The sequence below is a fragment of the Cynocephalus volans genome, chromosome 4 (assembly GCF_027409185.1).
Source record: "Cynocephalus volans isolate mCynVol1 chromosome 4, mCynVol1.pri, whole genome shotgun sequence".
NCBI lineage: Eukaryota > Metazoa > Chordata > Mammalia > Dermoptera > Cynocephalidae > Cynocephalus > Cynocephalus volans.
The window spans coordinates 42758054-42768678 of NC_084463.1; the positions used below are offsets into that span (position 1 = coordinate 42758054).

Sequence of the window (10625 nt, forward strand, 5' to 3'; positions counted from 1 at the left end):
GGCAACACCAAGCCAAGGGTTAAGATCCCATGACCGGTCATCTTTGAAAAAAAAAAAAAGAGAAAAAAGAGCATGGGATTCAGGACCAAAGAGCCCTCAACATGTGTTTTGTTTCAACTTGCTGTGCTACCCATGTGGATGCGGGCCACTTCTCTCCACCTGCTGAGTCAATTGTCAAAGGGAAATAATGATTCTTTCCTTGCAGGGCTGATTTAGGGATTAAGGAGCCAAATAGTTCTGAGTGGTGTTTTTGTGGATCTGTGTTAGAGATGGTCAGGAAGGGGCGGGAGGCTAGATGTGCCCCTGGATCCAGCCCACAGCATGTCGTGGGACCACGTGTTCTCGCTAGTGGTTCTTATCAAAATACACGACTTCTGTTTAGTGTTTCTCTCCTCTGCTTCAGAGTAGTTTCCAGGAGACCAAGAAAATGGGTATCTCATTCAGGACTGTAACCTGAACACCCAGCGGAAAACCCAGGACATAAGAAGGGTGAATTAACCTTTGCTTAAAAAATGAAGGAAGAAATACATATTACAAAAACATTTTATTCAACATTTGCTGAATAAGTGAATTAAGAATACACATTGCAGAAAATCCACACATCTGTGTACAAGAGCACATGGGTTGGGAGGTGGAGGAACAGAGCAGAATGAATGTGGGGAAGGGAAGCCCAAGGTGTGGACTGTGGGTCCGTACCCTGGCCAGCTCACTCCTGCGGGAGCCCAGAGTTCCTTCCCACGGGGCTGGCAGGGACTTCCCGTGCCAGGAGCGCCATCTGCCTGGAGGATGAGGTCAAGGCTGTGGGCATCCTGAGGTCCAGCATTGCTGAAATAGTCATGTGTTTGTGCGTTTTTTAATTTTCTAAGCCATTCTTAAAGCACAGCTAAATTACAAAGTTGCATTCATTCAGAAAACATTTGTTTTCATATGTAAATCTATAGAGCCAATTAGCAGTTATTTCATTCGTGATTTTAATCATCCAAAATAGCAGTGAAATGTAGGTCAACGTCTGTATATCTCTTAACCCACCAAGTTTACCCTCCTCTTTACATATTCCCGAGCCAATAGCATGGAGCTGCCGTGACTCCCCTCTGGTGTGTGGAGAAGGCAGATAAATCAGGATGCACGTTTATATGTTTAATAGTCGCTATTAAGTACCTTCTGGAGGGAGTTTATGTATTTCCAGTTCGGCTGCTTTAAAACTTTTTAATTTTTTTTAATTAAGGCTTGTTTGTGGGCTGTTCCAGATAAGAGAAATATGTTTGCTCCTTCTCTGTAGCTGACCTTGTTTGACAGACAGGGAGGGAGGCAAACGAAACCTTCTTCGTGGAGACTGTTCATTAACTGGAGCAGTGTTCCCCAAGGGCGATGCTTGTTCTGACTCGGGGGTCTGCAGCGGGAGGAAGGAATGGTGCCATGTGCCTCCTGTGCTGGGTCACGAGGGGTAGAGTCCAGCAGTCAGATGCTCACGGCAGGGGGCAGTGACAGGAACCAGAGCTGATGGCACCTTTGTGTCAGTGCTGGCAACGTGCAAGAAGTGTTCTAAGCCCTTCATGAATATTTTTTCATCCAGACCTCAACTCAACCCAGTGAGGTAGTTGCTATCTTATCCTCATCCTGAAAATGAGAAAACTAAAGCATAGAGAAACTCAGAGCTTGTCGGTGTCACACAGCTGGAAAGCAGTGGAGTCTGGATCAAAAGCCAGAAGATCATCTCCTGGGACGGCTCATTTAGGAGTCAACTTGACTGGGCCACAGGGTGCCCAGATATCTGCTCAAACATTAGTCTGGGGGTGTCCTCAAGGGTGTTTCTGGATGAGATTAACATTTGCATTGTTAGACTGAGTAAAGCAGATGGCCCTGCCCCACGTCATGGGCCCCATCCAATCTGCTGGAGGCCTGAATGGGATAAAAGGCAGGGCGAGGGAGAATTTGCTCTCTCTGCCTAACGATTCTTTAGTTGGGACATCCATACTGTCTTGCACTTCAACTTGAACTTGCATCATGGGGTCTCCTGATTCTCAGGCCTAGGTCTTCAAGACTGAACACATGACCAGCACTCCCCAATGTAAAGCTTACAGATGGCAGTGGCGAGACTCCTCAGCCTCCAGAATCATGCCAGCCATTTCCTTATTTTGTATATGCACATGGTTATACATCACCTAACAACAGGGATACATTCTGAGAAATGCGCCTTTAGGTGATTTGGTCATTGTGTGACCATCACAGAGTGCACTTACACAAACCTAGATGGTGCAGCCTGCTACGCACCTAGGCTGTATGGTAGAGCCTGCTGCTCAAGGTGTGTTACTGGACTCAACACTGTAGGCAATTGTAACAAATGGTAAGTATTTTTGTATCTAAACATATCTAAAGATGGAAAAGGTGCAGTGAAAACACTGTGTAAAAGATAAAGAAAGGTACTCCTGTGTGGGGCACTTGCCATGAGTGGAGCTTGCAGGACTGGAAGTTGCTCCGGGGGAGTCAGCAAGTGAGTGTGAAGGTCTAGGACACGACTATTCACTGCTGTGGACTTCATAAACATTGTATACTTAGTCTACACTAATTTTATAAAAATATAATTGTGCTACAACGTTATGATGGCTACAATGTCACCAGGCAACAGGAATTCTTCAGCTCCATTATTATCTTATGGAACCACTGTTGTATGTGGGATTTGTTACTGACTACAACATCATTATGAGACACACGACTCTGTGTGTGTGTGTGTCTGCATACACACACCTATGTAAATACACTGATACATATGTACATATACAATGTAAATATACTGATACTGACTGATACATCACAACTCCAGAATCTACACTCTTGCCCCGATGTGGTAAATTTCCAGTAGGTAGCTGGCATCCGGTACATATTTATTTGCCCATTGATGGTGTGTCCAGTCAGTGGGAGTGTACATGACCAGTCGGCAGCATTGGACTTGACTTGAGACCACAAGGGCTCCTCTGTAGACAGATGCACTCTGCCTTTGTCTTGTCCTTGATACTTTGATGATGATTTCTTCTTTCTGTCTGTTCAGTGCTACCCTCTCTGTCATAGTAATGATAAGGGCAGCACAATGCAGGTGATAGAAATGGAGGAGCGGGAAGACTCTTATGCTGTCCAGTGACATTCCCCATGGAGGCAAGGGTCCCCCCGTACACTATCGAGAACTGGGACTCCAGGATTGTAACAGGAGGTACAAGGTGCTTCCCGGTAGTGGGGACTTCAAATGTCACATCAGCATGGACAGAGCCCCACACCAGTGGCAGCTCTTAGGTCCTCACAACAACCTGAATCACACAGACTGACTGGTCCACTCCCTTGCACCAGTTCCAAAGGGGAACATTTTTCACTGAGAATTAGTCCCTGGAAGCCTCTTCCTTTCTGTGTCCAAGCACCTCTGTACTATAATCCCCAAACTATCCACATCTCAGGACTTGGCAGAGAGGATAGGGCATCATCAGATACTCTGCCCTGACCCTCGAACTGGAGATGTTTGCCTACCCCTTGTCAGGGCAGGGCACCTAGGGACAGTCACCTGGGCTTGGCAAGACACCTGCACTTCTAGCCATGCTGAGCCACCTGCTGGTCATGAAACAACTATAATTCTGGACCCCCATCTTAGCTGGGGAGACCCAGCAACCAATTCCACTTAAGGCTGCCCAACCAGGTCTGCTCTCATCTTGCCAAAAGAGATTGCTCTTCCCTGAAAATGAGGCTGTGAGGAGGATATTTATTGGAACAGATGTTTCTATGTCATCTGACAAAAGCTGCCAGCAGCTTCCTGGCATAATTCTTCACAAACACAAGCGTTCCTTTTACATGAAAGCATACAAAAACAGCTTGTAACTTTGCTTTACTTTGTGAATGTTCATGGTTGAAGTTCAAAATTGACCACGAAACCACCAAACACATGCACAGAGATGTAATCTAGGCAAACTTATAAAAACCAGAGAGAGAGAAAAATCTCAAAAGTAGTCAGGGAAAATGAAATACATTACCTTCAAGAGATAAATATGGAGCTGGCCAGTTGGTTCAGTTGGTTAGAGCACAGCAATATAACATCAAGGTCTTATATCCCTGTACCTGCCAGCTGCCTGCCCCATCCACCCCCCAAAAAAAGAAAAGAAAAAAAAGACAAATCATAAGAAAGATGGCTCAACAAAATATCAGAATCCCAAAGACAATGGTATATCATCCTCATGGTGCTGAAAAATAATTGTTTACCTAGAATTCTATATGTTAAACAAATATTCTTTAAAGGTGAGGGTAAAATGAATATATAACTAAACAATTACTGAAGTAATTAGAAACTAGTAAAACTTCCACTAGAAAGTAATACAGAAGTTGTTCAGGTAGAAAGTGACTCGCAGTGGAAGCACAGAAATGCAGGAAGAAAAAATATATAAATCATATATATGCAATTATATAGTATCTATATAGTTGTGAGTACAATTATAATTGTAATAATTGTAGGAAACAAAACATATAAAATAAAGATTCAAAGCAATAATGGCATAAAAGTAAGGAGGGAGATTAAAGTACTGTATAGTTTTTGTATTTGAGAAGTGTTAAATACAAATTGTCAAATCAAAGATGTGTGCAATAATCCATAGTACAAAAAAATACATAGTAAAAGGGTGCATATATAGTAAGTTAGAATGGAAATAATGATGAAAATACTGGAATAAACCAAAAGGAGTAAGAAAAGAGGAAAATAGAAGTAGAATCACAGACTAGGTGTAAAAATAGAAATATTAAGGAAGGAAATTCAAATCCAAAAATAAAAACATTTATATTGCATGTAAATTAACTAAATACAATGAAAAAGGGAAACTTTATTTACCCACCTCAAAAAACCCACACAGAAGACAAACAACAAAAAGGGAAGGAACAAAAGATATCTAAAACATTCAAACAAAACTCAATTAAATGCCAGGACTAACTCAATACCTTTCAATAATAACTCTCAATGCAAAGGTAATAAATTCCCCACTCAAAAAACACAGACTGACTGACTGGATTAAAAAGCTAGATCCAACTTATACTTGAAAAGACTCACCGCACCTGTAAAGACACACACAGACTAAGAGTGGAAGGATGGAAAAAGTTGTACCATGCAAATGCAAGCCAAAAACGAGCAAGAATATCTTCTCTTATATTAGATAAAACAGTATTTAAACCAAAAGCCATCAAAGAAACAAAGAAAGCTAGTATTTAATTATAGGGATGTATCCAGCAAGAAGACATACAAATCACAAATATATGCACCCAATATCAGAGTACCCACATTAGACCTAATGAAAGAGATAAACCCAAACAGGATAATGGCGGAGGACTTGAACAACCCTCTCTCAACACTGAACAGATCATCTAGGCAAAAAAAGCAGTGGAGCAACGCAAGATTTGAAACACACTGTACACCAGTTGGATTGGCAGATATCTACAGAACACTTCATCCAACAAGCACAGAATATACATTCTTCTCAGCACATTGAACATCCCTAGGATAGACCCCATGTTCAGTCGCAAATCAAGTCTCCACAGACTTTCAAAAATTGAAGTTATCTGAAGTAACTACTCAGACCACAACAGATTAAAATGAGAAATCAATAACAAGTGAAACTCTGGAAAACATACATGGAAACTAAACAGCATGCTCCTGAAAGACGTATGGTACAAGGAGAAATTAAACAGGAAATCAAAAAATTTCTTGAAACCAATGAAAAAGACACATCATACCAAAAAATGTGGGATACTGTTAAGAGACAAGTTTATCACAATAAACAACCTAACACTACATCTCAAAGAACTAGAAAAACAAGAACAATCCAATCCCAGTTAGTTGATGAAAAGAAATAATGAACATCAGAGCAGATGTTCATTGAATTAAATAGAAGCCCAAAAAACAATATGAAATATCAATGAAACAAAATGTTGGATTTTTCAAAAGATAGAACAAACTACTAGCTAGGCTAACTCAAAAAAAATAAAAAATAAAAGACTCAAAAATTAGAAAGGAAAAATTACAACTGATACCAAAGAAACACAAAGAATCATTAGAGACTATAACAGCCATACACCAACAAAACTGAAAACCTAGAGAAAAAGGATAAATTTCTGGGCACACACAAACTACCAAAGACTGAACCAAGACGACGCAGAAAACCGAAACAGTCCAATAACAAGCAACAAAACTGAAGCAGTAATTAGCAGTCTCTAGAAAGAAAGGCCTAGGACCAGATGGCCTTACTGCAGAAGCCTACTAAGCCTTTAAAGATGAATTCAGGCCTGAGCTTCTTGCCCCTCCTCGTGCGGGATGCTGCTGCAGCTGCTGCAGAGCAGTTGCTTACCTTCCTCCTCTCTCGGCAGCGTCGGTGGCGACCACGGCGCGTGGAGCCAGTGGCTGGCACAGCTGCAGCTTGGAGCCCGTGGGATGCCAGGGCCTCTGGGGGGTGGACCGGGGGTGGAGGTGGCCTGGGCATGAGCTTCCCGGCGCTGTTGGGTGGCCAGGCCCGCCCGAGGAAGCAGGCCCCCAGGCAGGCTGACTTCAAGCTGCAGATCATCATCATGGCTCCCGCGGCATGGGCAAGACCAGCCTGATGGAGCGCTGCAGCGATGATACCTTCTGCGAGGCCTTCCACGAAGCCTGCAAGTCCACCATGGGTGTTGACTTTAAAATCAAAACTGTAGAGCTAAGAGGAAAGAAAATTAGATTACAGATCTGGGACACAGAGGGTCAGGAGAGATTCAACAGCACTACCTCAGCTTATTACAGCAGTGCCAAGGGGATCATATTAGTACGTGATATCACAAAGGAAACATTTGATGATTTCCCAAGATGGATGAACATGATTGATAAATATGCTTCAGAAGATGCAGAACTTCTCTTACTTGGAAATAAGTTGGACTGTGAAATGGACAGAGAAATCACCAGACAGCAGAGTGAAAAGTTTGCACAGCAGATCACAGGCATGCCATTCTGTGAAGCACGTGCCAAGGATAACTCCAACGTGAAGGAGTATTTCTGAAACTCATCGATGACATTCTGAAAAACATGCCTCTGGATATTTTAAGGAATGAGTTGTCCAATAGCATCCTCTCATTACAAGAGCCCGAAGTGTCCCCAGAACTGCCTCCACCATCACCACATGTTGGGTGCTGTTGATTTGCTACTTTGGAGACAAAGTGGAAACAATTCCTGGGAGAGAGGAAAGTTCTATTCTGCACTACAATCATTTTGAGAATTTCTTTTCCCACTTTGTAATCCAAGTCAGAGCTATACATGAACTTGGAAATGCGCAAAGATGCAATCCTGGGTAATTTTTGTTTCTTTTTGTTTTTTAAAAGACGTGACTGGTAAGGGAATCTTAACCCTTAACTTTGTTGTCAGCACCACTGTCTCCCAAGTGAGCCATGGGCCGGCCCAAGTTCTGGTTTTAAATTACATATTTCCCTCCAAATTATTACATTTCATTCATCACCCCAGTGTCTAGTGTACATACACTGGGAAACTCAGTACTTCTAATATGAAGAGCGGGAGAAATAGAAGATATAACGATTCTTGAAATAAATAATAGTCCTTGTTAATCATATTATCAGGACAGAAGATACTCTGAAAAGAGAACATGGTGCTCTGCTTATTGTTCTAAAAAAATTTTGTAATAATAAAGACTTTTTGGGAAAAAAAGCTATCTTAAGTGCTTTTTCTTTATTCACAATATATTATCCCCAGCAGTAGCATCTTTGAAGTATTGGAGTATTTCTGCCACAAAGCACAGTTTCATTCACAGCCATCACTGAAGATTATTAATATGATGTAATGGTAGAATATTACTAGTTAGAGGGATGGATTTGACTTGGTCCTAAAGCCCAGAATCTCTCTCACTGGTCCTAATGGAGGTACCCTATGCTTTTAGGAACTACAAAGATTCAAAAAAGAAAGAGGTTTTTGAAACTATAGAAAAAGATTTTCAAATTTTAAGGAAATATACTTTGCTATATCAAAAAACATACATGTATTTGCCTAAACATTCTGTACATTTGTAATGATAAAGTTTCTCCCCTTTACGGTGAAGCTTATTCCTATTAAGTCTAGACTGTGTTCAGTTTTTTGGGGGGGGAGGGTAAAAGGAGAGGTCTGATAACAAATTTGTAAACTCTATCTTTGGTATATCTTTTATGAAACTGCACTGTTTTGTGTAGTCAAGGTAAATAAGTAACTATGTATTTGAATACCTTGGTGTTTCTCAAGTATTGTGGTATGAAGCATTGTGGTCTTTCTACACTAACAAAGTGCAAATAAAATTTTGTATTTCTGAAAAAAAAGAAAAAAGAAAAAGTAAAGATGAATTAACACCAATTCCCTTCCAACTATTCCAAAAAGGTGAAATAGATGCTATTCTCAAAAAATCATTCTATGATGCCAGCATCATTTTGACACTAAAACCAGAAAAACATGCAGCAGAAAAAGAAAACAACAGGCCAATATCTTTGATGAACAAAAAGACCCAATAATCATCAACAAAATGCTACCCATCAGAATACAGCAACACATAAAAAAAATTATACAGCATGACCAAGTGGGATTCATCCCAGAGTGACAAGGATGGTTCCACATATACAAGTCTATAAATGTGATAAACCATAGCAACAAAAACAGAGACAAAAACCATATGATTATCTCAATGTGTGCAGAAAACATTTGACAAAATTCAACATCCCTTCATGATAACGGATCTCAGTAAATTGGGTATATAAGGAGAGTATCTCAATACAACAAACCCACTGCCAGTAAAAGCCATATACAACAAACCCACCACCAATATCATTCTGAATGGGGAAAAACTAAAAGATTTTTGCTTAATAACAGGAACAAGGAAAGGATGCCCACTCTCACCACTCCTATTTAACAGAGCATTGGAATTAGCCAGAGCAATCAAGTAAGAGAAAGAAATAAAGGGCATCCAGACTGGAAAACATGAAGTCAAACTGGCCCTGTTGGCAAATGACATGATCATATATATAGGAAAACCTAAGGACTCTACCAAAAAACTCAAAGCTAATTAACAATTTCAGTAATGTGCAGGATACAAAATCAACACCCCAAAATTAGTAGCATTTTTATTCTCCAATAATGAACTAGCAGAAAAATAAATTAAGTAAACCTATTCTCAATAGTCACCAAGAAAATAAAATACCTAGGAATCAGTTCCACCGAGGTTAAAGATCTCTACAGAGAAGAAACTACAAATCACTATTGAAAGATATTAAAGATAACACAAAATTGTGCAAAGTCATTCCATGCTCTTAGAAGAAACAACGTAGTAAAAATGTCCATAATAGCCAAAGTGATCTTCAGATTCAATGCAATCCCCATCGAATATGAAAAACATTCTTCATAGAAATAGAAAAACAAACAAACAAAAAACCCCCCAAAACCCCAAAACTCTGACAGTCATATTGAACAATAAAAGATCCTGGATAGCCAAAACAATCATGAGCTAAATAAATAAAGCAGGTGGCATAACACTACCTGACTTCAAATTACACAATAAATCTCTAGCAGCCAAAACAGCAGGATACTGCCATAAAAAGACACTTGGACCAAAGGAACAGAATAGAGAACCCAGAAATCAACCCACACATGCTTACAAGTCAACTGATCTTTCACAAACGCACCAAGAACATACATTAAAGAAAATACCACCTATTCAATAAATGGTGCTGGGAAAACTGGACATCCACATGTAAAAGAAACTAGACTCATAAATCTTGCCACATACCAAAACAACTCAAAATTCATTAAAGACTTAAATACCTGTTTTGAAAATATAAAACTACTAAAACAAAACACAGGGAAGCATTTCAAAAAGTAGGAGTGAGCAAAGACTTTATGAAGAAGACCCCCAAAGCACAACCATTAAAAGAAAAACGTAAATTCATTGTATTATACATAACTAAAAAGATTCTGCACAGCAAATAAATCAACAGTAAAAAAGCCTACAAAATGGGAGAAACAATTTGCTAACTATACATCTGACACGGTATTAATATCCACAATATACAATAAACTCAAATAAGTACACGTTAAAGAAAAAACCAAATAACCTGGTTCAAAAATGAGCAAATGAGCAGAAACACTTTTTTAAAGGAAGACATACAAATCCAACAGGTACTTCAAACAATGCTCAATCAACATCACTTATTTAGGAAATGCAAATTAAAACCATGTTGAAATATCATCTCAGCCCAATTAAATGGATTATGATAAAAAAGAATATAAAATGCCAGGGAGTATGCAGAGAAATGTGTACTCTTCTACACCGTTGTGAGACTACAAATAAGTATAGCCACTATGGGACGCAGTATAGAGGTTTATCAAATAGTTACAGATAGATTTAACACAGGATTCAGTAATCCCACATCTGGGTACGCCCCGGCCCGCCGCTCTCCGCTGCTCGGCACAGGGATGGGAGAAGCCGGCGGTACCCCGAAACCGGCGCCCAGGCCCGCCGCTCTCCACGCTCTGGCCCGCCGCTTTCTGCAGGGATGGGAGAAGCCACCGGTACCCCGATACCGGCGCCCCAGCCCGCAACTCTACACGCCCCGGCCCG

The 10625-nt window shown here is 40.5% G+C and overlaps 1 pseudogene; it reads left to right on the forward strand.

Moving 5' to 3' along the window:
• The first annotated feature begins 6328 nt into the window (after window positions 1-6328).
• Window positions 6329-7177, forward strand: LOC134376062 (ras-related protein Rab-12-like; annotated as a pseudogene).
• Window positions 7178-10625: the final 3448 nt, after the last annotated feature.